General features: G+C 43.2%; 1 protein-coding gene and 1 pseudogene across 3 annotated transcripts in view; one reads left to right on the forward strand and one right to left on the reverse strand.

The window, feature by feature from the left end:
• LOC146812859 (C->U-editing enzyme APOBEC-1-like) overlaps positions 1-16,542 on the reverse strand; it is a 119,641-nt gene extending 103,099 nt beyond the window's left edge. Inside the window, exon 1 of one of the 2 annotated variants that reach the window (XM_085619930.1) lies at positions 16,360-16,542. The gene's annotated coding sequence lies outside the window, so the exon portion shown is untranslated. Of the gene's footprint in view, positions 1-16,080; positions 16,218-16,359 lie in introns of those variants that run through there. The other variant, XM_085619931.1, reaches the window with a different exon arrangement.
• The window catches only part of LOC146812860 (homeobox protein NANOG-like), a 494,597-nt pseudogene continuing 489,770 nt past the window's right edge, over positions 16,095-20,921 (forward strand). Inside the window, exon 1 of the transcript XR_014966928.1 lies at positions 16,095-16,588. The product of XR_014966928.1 is annotated as a homeobox protein NANOG-like (transcript). The remainder of the gene's footprint in view (positions 16,589-20,921) is intronic.

Genomic DNA, 20,921 nt, shown 5'->3' on the forward strand with positions numbered 1-20,921 from the left:
CAACCCTGACAACTAGACAAAATGAGGGAGTAAGCAGGAGGGTAGTCCAATTTCATCTGTTCCAAGTGGTCATTTGGCTGTTTGTACAATTCCCTTAAAGGAAACCCTTTTGTCCTGGAACATTGCAGGATTATGTTCTAAATTGGGATCCCCAGAGTGGCATACTTTTATCGAGGGTTTTGATATCTGTCTCTTTCAAGTCCCCCTCTATTGCGTGGGATATCAACATTTTTATATTCCGGCCATAAAAGCCGTAAAAGGGGGGCCATCAGGGGGCTTGACAATCTGGGTGAGACAGTACCTAGGGTTAGACGTCCAAGTACTTCCAACTTATAATTAGGACATCCAGGCTGTTAGACTGACTAGGGGAACAGACGGGACCATGGTCATATATAATATCTATGTGCAAGGCACCAGGGGGAAGAAGTTAGGAGTTTTAGCGGCTCTTGACAGTCTTCTTGACATCAGCCAGATAGACACAAATGTAATTGTCGCGGGGGACCTGAACGCAACGTTTGAGCCTCTAATGAGTGAGGATGGTAATTTGTCAGAAGAGGAAGACTTTAAGTGGGGTATCCCAAAGCTGGAGCTTGACCCAATGAAAAGATGGTCCGATGCAGTCATTCAAATTAATTCTATCTGTATGGAGAAGGGATTGCCGGCAGTTAACGGCCGTACACCCTCAGATAAAATGGGGTCTAATACCTTTGATAATGGCTATAGTGTTAGTAGGATAGACTACGTATTGGTTAGCTTAGCACTTTAGTATGCCATGAAGGATATGAGGGTTCAAGATAGATTAGAAAGTGACTACAATCCATTATGTGTGAACTTGGATCTAATAGGGTATAAGGCTCCCCCTGAACTACAGGATACATATTCAACCTGTGACGTTGTTCCATCTAATGATTTGAGGTTTAAATGGGCTAAGAAAACCGAGCTACCTGAAGTATTAGTTAGTATCGAAAAGGATGTGGATCAAGTCATAAATGAACTTCAGGTCAGTGTAGTAATTCCCTCGGCCTTAGAGCAACCCACCTGCAAACACAATACATTTTTAGATCACCTCTGTACGCATTTTATTAAAAAGGGTAGAACAAAAAACCCTGCTATTCCTAAAACACAGAAATGGTACAACAAAGACTAAAAAGGCACGTGCAGACCTAGGGAAGGCTATTAAAGAAGGTGTCCCAATAGTGGTACGGGCAGCTAGTGCTAGTTATCGGGGGACCAAGCAAAGGTGAAGAAAGAATGGGACAATAAAAGGTGGGAGGAACTCAGCGAGGCATGCGTTAGGAGAAACAGTTCTGGAATGTACACAAATGGGATACAGGTGAGCAGGCCTGCCAGCCCCAAAACCATGTCTCACAGTCAGAGTGGGTAAACCATTTTAAACCTCAATATGCCGAAAATCTGTATGAAATTGAGGGCGAGAATCGCCAAACATTTTTATCAGGATGCAGTCTATAGGAAGGCAGATGCTGAGGTGGCACTTAAATCTATTTTGGCGTAAAAGGCACCTGGTCCAGATGGAGTACTGGGGGATGTATTCCTTTATGATAAGGATAGATGGTGTCTGTATATTTGCCATAAATGCCATGGCTCAGAGAGCCCTGGTCCCAGACTCCTGGAAAGGAGCCGAAATCATACCAGTTGTTAAGAAAGGGGACAAATCGTGCCCAGGGAATTATAGGCCGATCAGCTTAATTGATTCTTTGCAAAAGGTAATGGGTAGGTTGGTGCTCAACAAAGTCCAAGAGTGGATCGATGAGTTTAGAATTTTATCGCAATTACAAGCAGGGTTCCGAGCTTTTACTAGCACAATTGACCAAGTGTTTTGGTTTATTTTGCTTTTTTTGGAAAACAGTAACCCTGGGTAAGGGCAGTTTGTATGTCGTTTTTGTGGACCTTAGGTCAGCATTTGACCTTGTACTACGAGCTAAACTATGGAGGACATTACAAGAAATGGGGTCACCATTAGACCTGTTGACACTCATCATTAGGTTGTACGAGGATAACAAGGGTAAGATTCGATGGGGTACGCATGGTGAAGTCACAGAATCTTTCCCAGTAGAGAAGGGAATTCAAAAAGGCTGTGAGATGGCCCCAACACTATTTTCCTTTTACATCAATGGAATAGTGAACTGTATGAGGCCTACCCCCACGGATGCCCCGACACTAGCAGGTGAAAAAGTCCCCGTACTAATGTTCGCAGATGACACATTGATCATCTCTAAGACGCCGAGTGGGCTCCAGAGAGCTTTAACATTCTTTGAGGAGTTCTGCTCGAGGCGTGGATTGGAGGTCAATGTGTCAAAAACGAAATTGATGGCCTTTAATTCACACAGGGCCTTCAAGGGGGGCATTAAAATGAATAATCTCCTGCTAGAGCAAGTCAAGGAGTTTACATACCTAGGGGTAAATATCCAGGAGGGGTTAAATTGGGCTCACCAGGTCTATATAGCATCCCTAAAACACCAACAACTGGCGGGGGTGTTGCACAAGGAATATAACACCTCATTCTTTAAGACAATTAGCCCGGCACTCGAGATCTATAACATGAAAGTTATTAGCTCTGCCTTATACGGTGCTGAGCTTTGGGAGCACAAGAACTTAGATAAGCTCACACTTTCCCAAAAAAGGTTCTTTAGAAAAATTACCAACTTGCCACAAAGTACCCCGACACACCCATTATTCAACGATCTTGGGAGAAAGCCAATCACAGATACTGCTAAACTACGTCTCCTTTTGTATTGGCGTACCCCAGAGCTCACAGAGTACACGGCTGGTTTCCTAGACATAATAAAGGTTGATACGTCACACCAAATAAAATGGTTGAGGGAGCTGAGAGCTATCCTATCGAATATCGGTATGAATACACTGTGGGTGGATCCTTAAAATTCTATTTTTCCCCCCAAAAAGATTTTGAAAGCCAAGTATTGGGATTCAGTCCAGAATAATACTTTGAGAAGTTGTGAGTCCTCTTCTTTAACAGGGCTATTCCTGGACTGTAAACCGATCCCTGGGCTGGAACAATATTGTGATATTATTTCAAAGCCCCATGAGCAAAAATTATATTTCCAGTTTAGGGTGGGTACATTGCCACTAAGAGTCTTTACTAGTAGATGGACCAAACCTAGCAATGACTTATGTCCGGTATGCCAGCATAGCAAAGAATCACTGGCACATTTATTGTTTGTATGTACTGGATACAACGCCCTACGCCGTTTTCACCAATTTGCAAGCTCTTGGGAGCAAGAAATGTCAAGTGAAGCTGAAAGAATCCTAAGAACTGATACAACCGAGGTGATTGTCATAGCAATGGTCAAATACCTGGGGTGGGCGTGGGTAATAAGAGCATGTTTCCTCGATTAAGCTTTAGATTAAAAGAGATATTGTTATGCTGTAACCTATTTCATGTGGAATCACTCGTATTTTTTAAATTACTTTGCTTTGCAATCTGAAGCTCGTATCATGGTTTAACTGCAAAGTTTTTATCATAACAATTTTTATTGCATTCTTATATCTGTATATAGTGTTTTATGGTACTTGAAGCCTTTTCGAACTTACCTGTGGGCGGGCATTGCTCCGCTGTTCTTTCCCTCCTGTGCCCCTGTGTTGCTGCATTTCCTTGTGGCCGGGTTTGGCTCCGCCGATTTCAGACACTGGACTTCATTTCCCAGCAGCCCCGCTGCTCCCGAGGACGCCGACGACGCTGGTCACGAGCGCCAGGAGGCGAATAAAGTCACGAGTGGGGCCGAGGCCCTTGTGAAGCCTTTTCGAACTTACCTGTGGCCGGGCATTGCTCCGCTGTTCTTTCCCTCCTGTGCCCCTGTGTTGCTGCATTTCCTTGTGGCCGGGTTTGGCTCCGCCGATTTCAGACACTGGACTTCATTTCCCAGCAGCCCCGCTGCTCCCGAGGACGCCGACGACGCTGGTCACGAGCGCCAGGAGGCGAATAAAGTCACGAGTGGAACCTCGTCCCGCGGGACGCGCGTGGGACGCGCCTGGAGAAGCCCGGGACAAGGGCGGACCGTCTGAGGCCGTCCGAGGTTGGACTAGGTTGGGTTGGGCCAGGGACCCTGCCTGAAAATTTACTTTTACTATTTTTGGACATATGAGCAGCTTGGTCTAATTAGGGTAATTATAACATCTATTTGAATCTTGTGTTTCAAGTGTATTGTTTACCTTAGCCACCTTACATACCTTACTCATGCCCGGAAAAAAACAAACCCCAGCTAATAATACTATAGATAATTATCTTATCCAAGTTGTGGCTAAAATTAACAGCGACAGGAGATCCTCACTGGGATTAGATTCATCCAACCAATTCCTTATGGCTGATAAAGAGTATGGGGATTCCTTGGCTTTACATAATAGTAGTACATCTTGTGTGGCTCATGACCCTCTTTACGATACAAACCCCATTTTGCCTAGTGGCGTAGTTGTTCTTACTGAAGCCAACAGTGATAGTGAAGGGGTGTCAGTGACATCCACAAATATTGAGTCCCCTTTTTCCACTACCCCTGTCCCAGCTCCGAGGGTTACTAGGGGTAAAAGCAAGGCTATCCCAAAACGAGGGGGTCTAAGATCTGGCAGAAATAAAATTGCAACCCCTCCGAGGAAAATATCTGAGGACGTGGAGGAGGAGGATGATCTGTTCAGTGAAGCTCACGTAACCCTTTCTAATGCTCAATTTACTAAACTATGGAGCATGATGGACACAAAAATTAAAGGTATAGTTAAACCTCTGGTTAGTAAAATTGACAAATTAACCGCTGAGGTTAATAGATTGGGTGGTTTACTAGAGAAAACTTTGGTGAAAACAGGAAATACTACTGAAGTTGCTGTATCTAGGGTAGAGCCAGTAACGAGCAAAACATTACTTGTTGAGAATAGTGGATCTGACTCTAATCTTGTACCACTGTCTAATGTACCTAGTGGTGCCCTTGTAGATATACCCCCTATCTCTGCCACTAATAATTCTAACATGGGGAAAGGGTCTTTCGAGCTTGTAGTTGAAGCCTCTCCATTAGTTCTTGTCCTTGCAAATGTCCCCCCCTTGGTTTCTGGGGAGGTCGAATCTGCCCCTTCTTTATTAAATAAATCTTTATCGTGGCTTACAAACAACATGGTAATATCCCCCTGGGGGAAGCAACAATTATCTGTAGAACTTGTTAATGCCAGAAGGGTTGAGTGGATTGGTAACAGCGTTAAGAGGTTCAGAGGGGATTGTGTCGTCCTTAACTTCACTGACCCCGAGGTTCTATCAAACATCTTGCCTAACATCTTGCCTCCACAGCGAAGGTCAACCTCAATTGTACCATTGACCCTGGACTTTTTTTATCCTCGGAAAGGAAGAGGTCCGAATCCTAGTATTCTAAGAACTAAATGGAATGTTGTGACCAATAGGGGTAGTAATGATGCTGGATTTCGCGAATGGGGTCTATGTGTGGAAAATAGATTTTCTGCCCTGTCAAACCTGGATGCTTGTGATTGACAACCATTTCACCATTCATTTGATTCACGCTCTACTGATGAGCTAGGTCAACGAGTAGGTACTCGACTTGAGATTGTTAATATGGAGGCCATAGCTGGTTTAATTATTGAAAATGTAAAATACAACGGTATAAACGATTTTGTGACGAATGGGCTTGTTTCAAGCCCCAAACCTGTAATAGCACAGGATACTGGGAATTTATTATCCTGGAATGTGGCTGGGCTATGTTCCAAGTTGGACTGTGGTGATTGGTTTGGGTTTGTTAGCAAGTTCGATGTTTGTATTTTTCAGGAAACTTGGGCCTGTGACCCCGTTTTTGCTTTGGGGTACCTAAATTTTCATGTACCAGCTTCTAAGGGCCCTAAAGGGCGCCCGATGGGGGGCCTTACTATATGGGTCAAACAATCTTTAAAGGTTGTTGTAAAAAGTGTGGAGATTGGTCAAAAAGATATTCAGCTCATTAGACTTATGAGTAATTTATCCTTATCCATCGATATTTATAATATATATGCCAGAGGTGGAAATGTAGGAAAATCTGAGGTTCTTCTTACACTGTATAATCTCCTTGAGACACATTCTAGTAGGAAAAACATAATAATTGCAGGGGATTTAAACCGTACGTTTGAACCTCTAGATACAGGCGAAGCCTTCTTAGGTGCAGAGGAAGACAAACTATGGGACATCCCCTTACTAGATACTATTCCAGTAACTCGTTGGACAGAGGATATTCTGGGTTTGAATGCAATGTGCCTCGAACAAGGGTTAAGAGCTTTGAATGGAAGGACAAAGTCAGATAGAGTTCCAGCTATGACCTTTAATAATGGGAGAAGCAAAAGTCGTATCGACTATATTATTTGTAGCCTTTCCCTTTGGTCAACTGTTAGTGATATGGTTGTAACAGAAATGTTAGAGAGTGACCATAATCCGCTATGTGTTACTCACAAATGGTGGTCGTCTGAATCCAATGCTTCTATTCCTCTGGATGATCCCCTACCCCCGTTAATTGTACCAACAAATGATATGCGTAGGTTAAGATGGACAAGTGTTAGGACGGACCAGCAAGCTATAGAAAAAATAGGAGTTGCGACCGATAAGGCTATTATGGCCCTAGAATGTGAAGCAGGGATCACTACAGGTCAAGTCAATACTATTAAAGTACATGAGTCTCTTTTCCAAGAAATTAAAAGCTACTTTCTGAAACCAGTAAATTCTAAGATGACTCGTGTTTATAGAGCAGCTAAATGGTATAACCATGCTTGCAAGGTGGCACGAATTTCTTTGGGAGTAGCAATCAAGAGCAAAAACCTGGGGGCCATCCGCTCTGCCAGAAAGTTTTACAAAATTTGTATTGCCAAGGCGAAAAAAGATTGGGACGAAGCCCATTGGGACAAGTTGAAGTGTGCTAGTGATCGAAAAGATTCTAGATTATTTTGGCATATTGTCAAATGGGGACATGAAAGGTCTGAAGAGGCTTGTAATAACAATGTCCCGCTGGACGCCTGGATAAATTTTTTTAGTGATCAGTATGCTATCAGGGATCAGATTGTAAATAGTACCTGCCCTATTTATACTTTTTCTGAGGACAATGTCTTCACGAAGGGTGAAATTCTGTTGGCCCTTAGAACCGTACACAGTGGACGTACTCCTGGTAATGATGGGGTCCCAGCGGACGTTTTCTTAAATGACACTGGAAGGTGGTGTAAATATATTCACTTGTTAATAAACCACATTGCTAAGGGTGCAGCTATCCCGGTATCATGGCGGGGTGCTGTTATTATCCCTGTGTACAAAAAGGGTGATCGTACCCAGCCTTGTAACTACCGCCCAATTAGTCTAATTGATACAGTGCAAAAAATTGTTGGGCGAGTGATTGTTAATCGATTGCTGGATTGGGCGGAAGAATTTAATATTCTATCTCCCTTTCAGGCTGGGTTTCGCAGGGCAACTAGTACTGTGGATCAAGTTTTTCGGTTCCAGCTGATCCAGTGGAGGACTGTGGTGCTAGGTGGGGGCAGCCTTTATGCGGCTTTTGTAGATCTGCGGGCTGCCTTCGACCTGGTACCAAGGGCGAAACTGTGGGAAGTACTTGTGGCCTTAGGTGTCCCAGGAGTCTTGTTGACTCTGATCATGAGATTACACGAAGGCACCTATGCTAAAATCCAATGGGGTGGATACGGTAAAGACACAGCCGAATTTCCTGTTGAGCGTGGGGTTCGGCAAGGGTGCTCAATGGCACCAACTTTGTTCACCCTTTTTATTAATGGCATTGTCCCCCGCATTCAATCACAGGCAGTGGATGCTCCCTCTCTTGCAGGTGTAAAAGTTCCGATTTTAATGTTCGCCGATGACACGTTAATTTTATCCAAAACTCCAAGCGGACTGCAAAAAGCATTGGCCATTTTCGATAAGTTTTGTGGGGATCACGGACTGGAGGTGAATGCGTCTAAAACAAAACTCATGGTTTTTAATCCGTATCGAAATTTTAAACCTAACATTACCATGAGTGGACGCACTCTTGAGGTTGTATCATCATTCACATACCTGGGGATCCTTATTTCTAATGATAATAGGTGGAACCAGCATTTAAATATTGCAATTTTAAGGCATAAGCAATTAGCTGGAACCATTATAAAGGAGCATAGGAAATCATTGACCAAACCAATCAAACCACCCCTGATTATATATGAGGCAAAAGCAATTGGGTCAGCATTATATGGGGCTGAGTTATGGGGGCATGAAAATTTACAGGAGTTACAAACCTCTGAGAATAATTTTTTTTAGGAAACTAACGGGTACTCCACAGAGTAGTCCGCTATTGCCTTTGAGATACGAGCTTGGCAGGAAAGAAATCTCGAAAATGGGCAAACTACGACCGATTCTATACTGGCGTAGGTTATGGACCACACCAGAGCTCTCTCATTACGCGGCCGGGTTCACTGACGTTATTAAAGCAGATTGCTTTAATAGAATTAGATGGTTCAAATCACTAAAACTTGCACTATCTGAACTAGGCCTAAATGCATTATGGTCCGACCCAGCTGGGGCATCATTTCCCAATAAGACAACTCTAAAAAATATTTTTTGGGAAAATGTTGCTAACAAGAGTTTGCTCAGCATCAACTGCGGGTCCATGACTGCTAGTTTTCTTGAGGTTAAATTGTACCCCATGTATGAACTGTATTGGGATTATATATCCAAACCTTTGGATAGGAAACTGTTTTTTCAACTAAGGGCGGGCTCTCTTCCTCTTCGTAACCTAACATCTAAGTGGAGGGAAGGAGGCCCTGCTACATGCCCAGCTTGTGGGGAAGGTATTGAAACACTTGGACATTTTTTGTTCTCCTGTAAACCATACTCTACTCCAAGGCGTGTTTGGTTGGCACCTATGTGTAGGAACCTGGGTACTAAAAGTAGTATGGTGGCTTTGCGCATTGTTAGATCGACTACTTTAACTTGGATTATAATTGCCACCGCTAAGTATTTGGGGTGGGCATGGATAATAAGGCAGAGATTGCTAGTTCAGTGACTACTCTCTGCCTAGACGCTCAGAGACTGCTAGAGTACTGTCTATTCTCTGTTTAGTGTAATTTATCGTGACATCTGGAAAATAAATTTTAAATGATTCTTTTTTAGTATAACGATTTTATAAATTATACTTAATTGTATCATCAACATCAATGAACTTTACACCTGTGAAATGAAATTTTAAATGGTTCTTTTTTTTTTTTTAGTTTAAAGATTTTATAAATTGTACTTAATTGCATTATCAACACCAATGAATTTTACTCCTGTGATTATGTATATTTCTTTTCTGAAAATAATTTGTTTCTTTTTTAGAAATGTGCGCATGTCAATAGACATTCCAGATTTAATTGTTTTTTATTATATGTTTGTATGTTTGCTTTTATGAGTAATACTCGAATAAAGCACTTTTTGACTTGACTTGACTTGGTACTTGTTATTATCCATCCATTTGGGCGTGTATCATATCATATCTTATGAATTGTTTTAGATGTATTTTTGTTTGCTTTTATGACTTAACATGTTGAATAAAGCGTTTTGGAATGGAATGGAATGGAATGGAAGAGAGGTCATTTCGTAACATGTCTATGTGACAGTAGCAGCCATCCATGAATGACGTCAATCATCAAGTAATAACAGGAACATATACTGATAGGAATATGTCTCTTTACTACGATTGCGCTTTTCACGCATTCCATTGCAACGCGATCATTACAACAACCGCGTTGTTTCAACGCAAACCATTACATCGCAAGTCGTTACAACGACTTGCTGTAGGGGGCGTGGTGGATTTAGGAATAGTATTATTTACTATTCCTACTCCAGTTTGTGCAACAGTAGGGAAGGTGTTGGATTGTAAATCCAACTCCATTACGCCCCCCTACAGCAAGTCGTTGAAACGACTTGAGAAGTAAGGGTTCACATTCAATCAACGCAGTCGTTGTAATGACAGTGTTGTAATGGAATGCGTTGTAGCGCATTCGTTGTAAAGGATGTCTCCCACCGATAGCGATGGTTATTCTGAACAATAACATCAGTACAAAGTATATGTTGTATTACTTAACCACATTTGCATTTTTTAAGATATAAAGAAAAGAACCAAAAGTGTTTACAGTGACCCGGAAATGGCATGAGAGCCGTATTTTTAAGATATGTCTTATGAAATTGACTTGTATCATGCACAGCTACTCTGAAGAGTGTTCCTCGACCCAGCACAGGTCAGATATGATAAAAGGTCCTACCATTTTAATCCTTCACAAAAAGCCAGGTTTACAGTCTTTTTCTAAACATTGCAACATTGCTCACTGTGTGGTCCTCAAAAGGGAGGTAATTTCAAGATGCTGGTCCTGGATGAGCAAGTGACCTACCTCCCTCTCTAGCATGCTGAATTCTGGGAGTCACTGCTAGCAATTTATTGGCAAAGCTCAGGTTTCTTGATGGGGAATAGAAACTGAACCTTGTTCTGAGGTAGACCGCACCGGAATGGTGAAGGGCCCTGTAAACTAGGACTATTGCCTTGAACAAGATACTTTTCCTGATAGGAAGCCAGTGAAGAGCCCGCAAATGAGGTGACATTCGCACTCTAAGGGGCAGATTCAGAAGAAAACCGGCTGCTGCATTTTGTACCACCTGTAGCCTATCCAACAGGTGTGCCGGCAGACCAAAATAGAGGGTATTACCGTAGTGCAAACTTAAGGGTTATCAGGGCCTGGATAAATATTTTTTTGCAGTGAAGGACAGGCAGTGTAGGAGCTTTTTTAGGGGGCGCAGCACACCAAAGCATGTGCCTACCACTGATTTTATTTGGGGCTTAAGGGACAGTCTATCATCGAACTTGACTACCTACGTTGTTGGCTTTGCCTCTTTGTGGGCCTGAATGAGGGGCACCTTTGGGCCACAAATATGTAGAAAAAGTATATATATATATAATGTGTAAAGACTAAAGAATAGAAGCTTTTGATTTTTGTTTAGGTTTACATTCATGATCTGATCATATGGGGAGCTGAGACTGAACCAACAGGTATGTCATTGCTCCCCGCTCTGTACAGGCAGAGCAGGACACAGGCACATTGTTCTGCTGTACTGGCTCCCTGACAAAGTACATCCCTGCAGCCCTGTGCACCGTGTGGGATGCCTCTGCGCTAAGCTAGCGCTGCAGCATCAGTAACCTCATTGTAGGCACCCCACAAGAACAAGAAGGTGATGACAGGAGTGCATGAGCATCAAAGCCAGCTTTGTTGTGGCATTTAAAGTCAACACTTGTTTCTGTGACCTGCGAGGTGACAGGGCAAAACGCAGTCACTCACAGTGAAGTTAGACTATGGCCAAAGAGGGATGACCCCTCCAGTGGTTAATTTGTTAAAAACATAAGTGCTGGGGCTCTCATCAGGAAGTAGCTTGCACCAGCCTATTTCTCCTGTTAGCGCCGCCTAAAACTGAACCAACTACTAACTATGACAGTGGGAAGAGGATGTGGTGTAATAGCCAGATCTGCTAAACCAGGTTCCAGTCTTGGTGCTGGCTCAACATCTTGTGATTCTGGGCAAATAACTTAATCTCCAACTGTCTACCATAAATAAATATGTCATTAACTGAATGTGTCCTTAAGGTGTGCACTTGATAAGCAATGATGTTGATAATTACGTGCTGGTGCCGAGTAGGCCTGTAAGGAGTTCACGGAGTAACACTAGGGGGAACTCCGCAAAGTGACCAAAAGCCTCAGCCACGCTAAGCGGAGTCCTGCAAGCAGAGAAGTGCACTTGGTCATGCCCGTTCGCATTGATTTCCAGCACCAGGCATTTGTGCTGCGCTGGAAAATCAATGCGAACGGCACCATGTGAAGCGTGAGAGGGTGCTGCTTCTTTTTAGCTTCTCGATTGGATTTTTGACTCGAGCGGCAATTTTCTCAACGTGAACACATGGTTTCTCAACACAAGCAAACGGGACCACGCACATTGAGAAATCCGATCACCCATATTGAGAAATCTCACGGGGAGGTGGATTTTTTTAACTCGCACTCGCCAACTGACATTGGGGAGAACGAGTGAGGAAAAATCTCGGCGGAGGGTGGATTTTCCTTGCTCCCGCTTGCCAACTTGTTGTTGGGGAGCGCAAGTGAGGAAATTTTTTTTTCGGAACTCCACGTGCCCTGCAGAGTGCAGATTGCAGAAAACTCCGCAAACTCCGTGAACGGAGCAGAGTTCACCGCCCGGGCTTAGTGCTGAGCACCAGAAACCACCGTCTCAAATTAAGCACTGACCCCATCACCCCATGTTGTGGTAGGAAGCAAAAATTGTGAATGACGCAACTACTGAATGGCCCTGCCTTTTAGCCTACCAGGCATTTCTCTGGTGGGTTTGCGCCCTTGGAGGCCGGTTTTGAAAGGCCAGGGCCTCTCCTGGGGCTTTTGACACTTTCCAAGCTCCCACGGTTAAATGCAGCAAGCACATGGGGCTTCAAGAGAGAGAGAAATGGATGGAAAGATAGAAATAGTGTGAAGAGGCGAAGGAAGTGGGGCTGGTTTGAGCATTTCTGACAGGGCTGCTTTTGATTCCCCCAGCCCGGCCCTGATTACAGACCAGTGGATGAACCTGACTGGCAGAGAGCCCCTAGAAGGATGTATTTTGTGCATATATTTTAGTAAAATTAAAAGGTCTTGGCTCACGCCAGACCGAATAAAGCGACGGTGCACAGAGATCACAATTAGATCTCGGCGTCACATCCAAAATCATCGACATTAAAAGGACTGAGGCAGGATGGCTCCTGCCTAGTTAGTGACCCCAGAAAAACCTAATATATGAGCCCCCAAAAAAACATTTTAAAAATGCACGTTTGGCATGCATTTCACTGCACAAGTATTGACAAAACTATCTCTTGTTACCACAGTCTTTCCAAGTCTTTTCTAGTCCTTTATCAATCTCTCTCTGCCTGCCTGTGTCTTTTTATGTCTTTAGAACACGATTGACTCCATGTCTATCTATCTGTCTATCTATCTATCTATCTATCTATCTATCTATCTATCTATCTATCTATCTATCTATCTATCTATCTATCAATCGATCTGTCTGCCTGTGTCTCTGCAACTCCCACTGCCTCTGTGTCTCTGTCGGTATACAATATTATCTATCTATCTATCTATCTATCTATCTATCTATCTATCTATCTATCTATCTATCTATCTATCTATCTATCTATCTATCTATCTATCTATCTATCTATCTATCTATCTATCTATCTATCTATCTATCTGTCTGTCTGTCTGTCTGTCTGTCTGTCTGTCTGTCTACCTTTCAGTGTCTTTATGTCTTTACAACTCCCACTGCCTCCATGTCTCTAATGGTATCAAATAGATTGTCTATCTATCTATCTATCTATCTATCTATCTATCTATCTATCTATCTATCTATCTATCTATCTATCTATCTATCTATCTATCTATCTATCTATCTATCTATCTATCTATCTATCTATCTATCTATCTGTCTTTCTATCTATCTATTTATCTGCCTGTGTCTTTACAACTCCTACTGAATCCGAGTCTCTAACAGTATACAATATATGCTGTCTGTCTGTCTGTCTGTCTGTCTGTCTGTCTGTCTGTCCGTCCGTCCGTCCGTCCGTCCTTCTGTCTGTCTGTCTGTCTGTCTGTCTGTCTATCTATCTATCTATTTATCTTCCTGTGTCTTTACAACTCCTACTGAATCCGAGTCTCTAACAGTATACAATATATGCTGTCTGTCTGTCCGTCCGTCCGTCCGTCCGTCCGTCCGTCCGTCCTTCTGTCTGTCTGTCTGTCTGTCTGTCTGTCTATCTATCTATCTATTTATCTTCCTGTGTCTTTACAACTCCTACTGAATCCGAGTCTCTAACAGTATACAATATATGCTGTCTGTCTGTCTGTCCGTCCGTCCGTCCGTCCGTCCGTCCGTCCGTCCGTCCGTCCTTCTGTCTGTCTGTCTGTCTGTCTGTCTGTCTGTCTGTCTGTCTATCTATCTATCTATCTATCTATCTATCTTATTTAATGAGTTTTATATAGCGCTGGCTAGACTCGGAGGTATCAGAGCACTTTATATGAGGTTCCACAAAGTTACAAAATTATATCAGTTACATCAACTACAACATTGCATAATTTACTACTAAAACATTCAAAGAGCGTAGGAGATGAGATAGCTGGAGCGTAGAAGGGTAAAGGGGTAGGCTGAAGGGGTAGGAGGGAGGTACGATGGCGAGACGAAGGAAAGTCTGCCCCAAGTCCGGCTGGGTAGGTGAGGGCCTAGGGGGAAGGCCACGGCCCAGCTCCTCTTTAGCTATCAGGTAGCTCTACCGGGCATAGGCCAAATGGCAAGGTCTCAGTTAAAAACATTTAAAGAACATAGGAAGACGTGATAAATGGAGCGTAGAAGGGTAGGGTAAAAGGGTAAGGGGGAGATACGACGGCAAGACGAAAGAAGGACTGTCCAAAGGCCGGCTGGGTAGGTGACAGCCGAGGGGGAAGTCCACAACCCATCTCCTCTTTAGCTAAAAAGGTAGCTCCACAGGGCATCGGTCAGCTAGCTAGGTCTCAACTGTCGGAGGAAGATCCAATAATTTATGTCATGATGGGAGAGCCAGGTGGGGGAGGATGGTGGGGGAGCACCCCTAGCCTCGCTGGTGAGGGCTTGATGAGCCAATCCATGGAGTACGGAGTGGGCTGCAGTCTAGTGGAGCGAGAAGGGGGTGGGTGGAGAAAGGGCTTCAAGAGTGGTGAATAGTAGGTAGGAGCCTAGTTGTTTAGACCATCTGTGTGGTGACCATGTCGAGGTTAGGCGCACGGGTACTCTGGGATCCCTCGACCGCTGTTTCCTGGTGATTGGGGCTCGCACGGCTGCCATGTTGGAGTCAGGCATCCTCCTCGAGTGTATTCTCACCAGGACACTACACCGGAGGGGAAACTCCTGGTAGACTGTCACGTGTAGTATGGCCCAGGCGGTGGGGGTTTGTGCCCTGCAAACTTCTGGCGTGCCCCCGTTTCCAGCAGGTACCTTTCTAGCAGCCAGGCTCCATTGTTGTGACCATAAAAGAGGTAACTCTTCAAGCCTGCTGCAGTAGGGGGATATTGTAGTGCCATGGGGGGGAGGGGTTAGCAGCTGCTTACTCCCGGGGTCAAGGCGGTCAAATTACTCACGCAAGTTTATCTGAAATGCCCGCTGTCATCGGGGCTCAGTCGCTCGTTCCATCAGTATGTTCAGGCGATTTGCGTTATCCACTCCTCCGGGGGACACCATGAACTCCTGTCCCGCATCGCAGAGGAAGCCGCCATTTTGCTGCAGCCTATCTATCTATCTATCTATCTATCTATCTATCTATCTATCTATCTATCTATCTATCTATCTATCTATCTATCTATCTATCTATCTATCTATCTATCTATCTATCTATCTATCTATCTATCTATCTATCTATCTATCTATCTATCTATCTGTCTAGCTATCAGTCTATCTATCTGTCTATCTATCTATCTATCTGTCTATCTATCTATCTGTCTAGCTATCTGTCTATCTATCTGTCTATCTATCTATTTATCTGCCTGTGTCTTTACAACTCCCACTGCCTCCGAGTCTCTAACGGTATACTATCTATCTATCTATCTATCTATCTATCTTTCTATCTATCTATCTATCTATCTATCTATCTATCTATCTATCTATCTATCTATCTATCTATCTATCTATCTATCTATCTATTTATCTATCTATCTATCTAGCTATCTAGCTATCTGCTGTCTGTCTGTCTGTCTGTCTGCCTCTCTGTGTCTTTAAGTCTTTATGTCTTTACAAGTTCCACGGTCTCCGTGTCTCTATCGGTCTACAATACATTCTGTTGTTGGGTCTGTATGTCTGTCTGTCGTTTTGCCTGTCTGTCTGCATATCAAACTGTCCATCTTTTGCTCAACTAGGCCTTCCTATTTGTGTCTACGACCGTCTGCGTGTATAGATATATCTCAGTCTAGCTGCCTCGCGATGTGTCTGTCTGTTCACTTAACTCTGTCTGTCTGTCTCTCCATCTCGTCTTTCTCCTACCTGTTCAACGTTCAGTGGGTGGCCTTTTCAAATCCGATCCCGTCTGCTCCTTCATCCACTGACAAAGTCACGTGGGGTTATTTTGGGGTCGAGCAGTGTTGCAAGGACGGTCGCAACGCATACACTTACAGGAACGCAGCAAAGCACGCGTCAACAACACAGGAGCACACCCCATGACCCGTGCCCAGCGGCTCACTGCCCAGCTCGCTATCCCAAACACAAGCCTCTCCGCCCTCTTCATTCCAGCTCGTGTGCTCACCTGCGCCTTGCTCTACTCACCTGACCTCGTGGCGCTGGGCTCAAGGCGCACCTCCTCTGTGACATGTCCTACGCTGGCCTCTCTTTTTATCCATCTCCATGACTCTTTCAGTTTCCATTCTCCGTTCTCCAGTTTCTATTCTCCAGAAACAAGACTGGGTTTATTGCCTTCGTGACTCTCGGCTTCATCCATCCTCTTCGGGCTGCTCAAGGCGTGGTGGCGCTACACAACACCTCTTTGACGTATGTGGTGAGTAACTAAAAACTAGGGAAGAGTGTGTCGGTGTTTGATGTGCCCTTTTCAATGTAGGCATCAATGCACTGTGAAGTATCTACACGCACTCTTTCTGAGGTGCAGGAGGCGCATAAAATAGACGCTCGGGTGTGCGCTGCGTCACCAAAGCCCGTCAGATACAAACAGCCCTAGGTGCACGACAAGAGCATTCTTTTATTTTTGTATGTGGTAGCTCTAAAGTATGCTATGTGCGATTAAGCACTATTTTTGTATTGTGAACTGTATCCTCTCTTCCAGAATGGACGCGGGTATGCATTTGGAGCTAAACGATAGCGCTAATTTTGGATTACATCTCTCCCGTAATTTCGCATAATTTTCCAAAAAAATCTCTTAATTATTTAACAGTAAATTAAATTAACTGAATGTTGCACTCCACTAAAAAATTACTTGGCTACAGGACGTACTGTGTCTTTTAAGAGTAAATAAAAAAAACATACATTATTTTCTGCAAGGAATAGCAGTTGGTTTAAATATCGCCCCAGGAAATGTCTGTCCATCAAAATCCCCGGAGTAAATGAGCACCAAAAATGAAAATATCATTGGAATTCTTATCACGGAATTCCAGGGTGCTGTCTGTATATACGCCTGGGTGTTCTAAGATGCCAATGCACTGACAGTTCGACAACAGCGGTGCCCTGCGTGTTGGGAGTGCGAACTTTATCATGTTTGAGACTTTGATTATGAAACGCCACCCAATTCATGTGAAATATAAATTATAACATTGAAAATCCCTATAAAAAGAGAAGCAAATACATATGGAAATCGATGTAGGGGGAGAATTCTTAAACAAAATAATGTAATTGTCTGAAAAGGTTTGTGAGAAATTTTGCCTACATGCAACGTGGCTCATGCACGAAACATTTTGCAGCTATGACACATTGCCTTGATACTGGGTATGAGCAGCAGGCGTGCAGAATGCAGATAAGGATTAAATGGCGCAGTCCCAGGGTAGGTTTAAATCGAATACGATAAACTTGTTTACATATTGTATCAGGGCTCTTCTGATTTTGAATACAGTTTATTTCATTGCAGCTACTTTAATGTAGTTCGCTGAGAATTTCCCTCGAGACTGCTTATGATACATCTATAGTTGTGGGTACCTCTGCACCAAATTACCTGGTAGGTGCAAATGGTGTTTTGTTGTTACCTCTTTGCCTTTGAGCTGCCTATGTTCATAATTTCAGAATTTGATGCATGATTCTTTTACTTTTAAGTGTCTCCTATTCTTATTCTGTCCTGATGACGACCCCGTCTAAATAATTGTACTAACGAGTCGAAACGTTTACAAAATCTTATGTGGACTGGTTTTAAATTTTAATTATGTCTCTTGACACTCCTAATATGAGTGCCTTTTGGGACAACATGCTGTCACAATCAGTTTCATGTATGTAGTTTGTATATAACACAAGCAGGGCCGGCTCTAGAGTGGTGCGATCGGTGCCACCGCACCGGGTGCTGGCCTGGGGCGGGGCCTCATTTTTTGCGAGTATATTATCATTTTTAAAACACCTGCTGCCCTGTTCCTGGCATCAATTAAAATGTCAATATAGCTCCGGTGATTAATCGTCTTCCTTGAAAGAGACAGGAGGTTTGTCTAGAGTAAATTTTGACTCATTTTAAGGTAGCGCACAGGGTTAAAATGCCTGCTGCTAAGAACGTGTACTATGCAGATCACAAAGTGAAAATAATGTAAATAGATCAGTGAGTTACTGATTCTGCAAGAGAGATCCTTTTGTTACTTGTAGTTTATAAGTCCAAATCCTTATATAGAACATTGAGCTATTTATTAACTGTCATCAAAGAGCTGCATGCAATCTGCATATGTTAGAGCTACATGTTTTTCCCCAGTCTTTCACTATCCTAATCTTGCCAAAAGGGTTCATTTGGGTAGAAAACAATTCTTATTATTGAAGACAGAACCCCTGACAATGGTATTATGTTTTATATCCTGAATTTGTGCTTTTACGGAATAAGGACTCTTATACTGTATTGCCCACCAGTATCGGGGACATGTGACTCATACACCTTGTTCCTGCCTGTGCCTGATGTAGCATTTCCTATCCACTGATTTACACTCGTATGATTGTCTCTGTGCAATGCGTGTGTGATGTAAAGTTCTCTGACACCTTACACTGGTATGAGTGGTGCTATAAAACTAAATGAATCTGAGAGAAAGTGGTTATGGAAACTTGAGGGGCACTGTTAAAGGGTGCTAGTGAGGGTATCCATGGTAGATGTGGTTTTGAGGGGGGGCAACAAACATTGTCGCACAGGGCGCCACCAGTGTCAAAGCCGGCCCTGAACACAAGTGCACTTTTTTGATCACTTTGCCCACTCTCACTGTGCTGTCACTCTGTAGGAGCACCTTATCTTTTGCAAAATATGAATGCTGTGTGACTTATGGATAAAATATTTGCATAAATGCATCTACTGTGTAATTGAAATAAAGATACATAAGATTTCTTTACATTGCTATTGTCGTGGAAGTCCAAGACTACACTACCCCTTTAGGGTCCTCCTTTTTGAGCATAAGTGTCTGGCCCGGGTCCCTGGGTTACTTGGTTGCCCATTTTTCTCTACCACTGAAATTGGCAGTCGCTGGACTGTGAGGATCTATTTAGCTGAATCATTAAGTTGATCTGTCATTTCATAATATGTCTGATAAAGACACTTTGTGCCACACTGAGGACTGTATTGATAAAATATTAAAAAGCTCCCCCTCCTTCCTCAGAAAAACCTCAACAACAGTAGTGGATGCCCTGAAAGAAAAGATTGTGAAATTGAAAAAGTTAAAGAAAAACTAGTTCGCACACAATCAGACATTATTCCAGTTGAACTGCAAGTAAGGAATGAGCCTGTAATATTCCTTTGAAGATCCCAAATACAAGAGTAATTTTAGCTTTGTGTCCAACCAGTGCTCACGCCACTGCACGGTCTTGGGCATTGATGCAGCCCTCGAACACATAAGCAAACTGGAAAAAGAGATTGGGGAACTGATCAGGGAAATCCTTGATGACACTGCACTTACAAATGCCAAAGAGGCTCTAGAAGCCCTTGAAAAAGAACCCGCAGAGTTTACTTTCCTCACACAACAGAAGAAATTAGATAAGCTAGGCGAAGATATAGCTAACGATCCAGACCCCCAGACTTTTTTAGCCAGAGGCCAAGGTGAGAGGGGACCTCAGAGCGTCCGGAGGGGTGGAGGCCGGGGGAAAGGTTGACTCAATTTTCATCAGGCGCCCCACGGGTACGGCAGATGAGACTCCAACAATACTCTTGGTGGAAGGAGACAGATACCTCCATTGCGGATGCTAATTATAACCCATTAATGCAAGATATGGCTCCCGTCTTTAATCTATCTACACATAGACTCACACCGGGAGAAATATCGATCTTGAGTAGAGGGCTCTCTGTTGTACCCACCGCCTGCCTAAACTTTTTCGAGGTTGAGCTTGAAATGCAAAGATTTTTTAGAAAAAATCCACCAGAACAACTTTTTTGCTGGAGACACAACATGTACATCACATTGACATTTATACCACCTTCCCACACCATTCCAAGTGAGATTCTAACATTTTAAGAGAGGGTACTCAAAGATATTGATGCACTCAGTAAAGAGAGGAGGTATATGAAGCATAGTCTCACCTATAATGAGATCATAGCCATCAGAGATCTCAAGAACAACCCCGATATGGTGATCAAGTCTGCAGATAAGGGGGGAGGCATAGTCATCCAAGACCCAGCTGAATATCGGAAGGAGCTATTGTCCGAATTGAGTGACACAACTTGCTACAGAAAGATTAACAATGACCCTTCAGCGGAACTGAGAAACAAGATATTTGAGATCACCAAGAAGGGTCTAGAACAAGGCTTTTGAAATAAAAATGAACATGTGTTCCTCAACAAGGAAAATCCTCGGATACCGGTATTGCACACCTTATCGCAAAATCACAAAAGGCAGAAAAATAATCCAGGAAGACCCATCATGTCAGGGTGTGGGTCCATTCTAGAGCCACTATGCCAGTACCTGGGTGTATTTCTAAAACCTTATGTACCTCTAACCAATTTGTATATTAGGGATAGCATGCATTTTATCAACATGTATCAAGGAATTACATTTGATACTTCAACAGACATCCTAGTCACAATGGACATACAATCCCTATACACTAGCATACCCCAGACAGAAGCACTAAGGATAATGACTGACCTATTGGATTCTGGAAAAAAAACAAGTTCCAACTGGTTTTTTAATGTCTCTAATGTAAATAGCCATGAACAAAAGCTA

Source organism: Triturus cristatus, chromosome 7, assembly GCF_964204655.1.
Source record: "Triturus cristatus chromosome 7, aTriCri1.1, whole genome shotgun sequence".
NCBI lineage: Eukaryota > Metazoa > Chordata > Amphibia > Caudata > Salamandridae > Triturus > Triturus cristatus.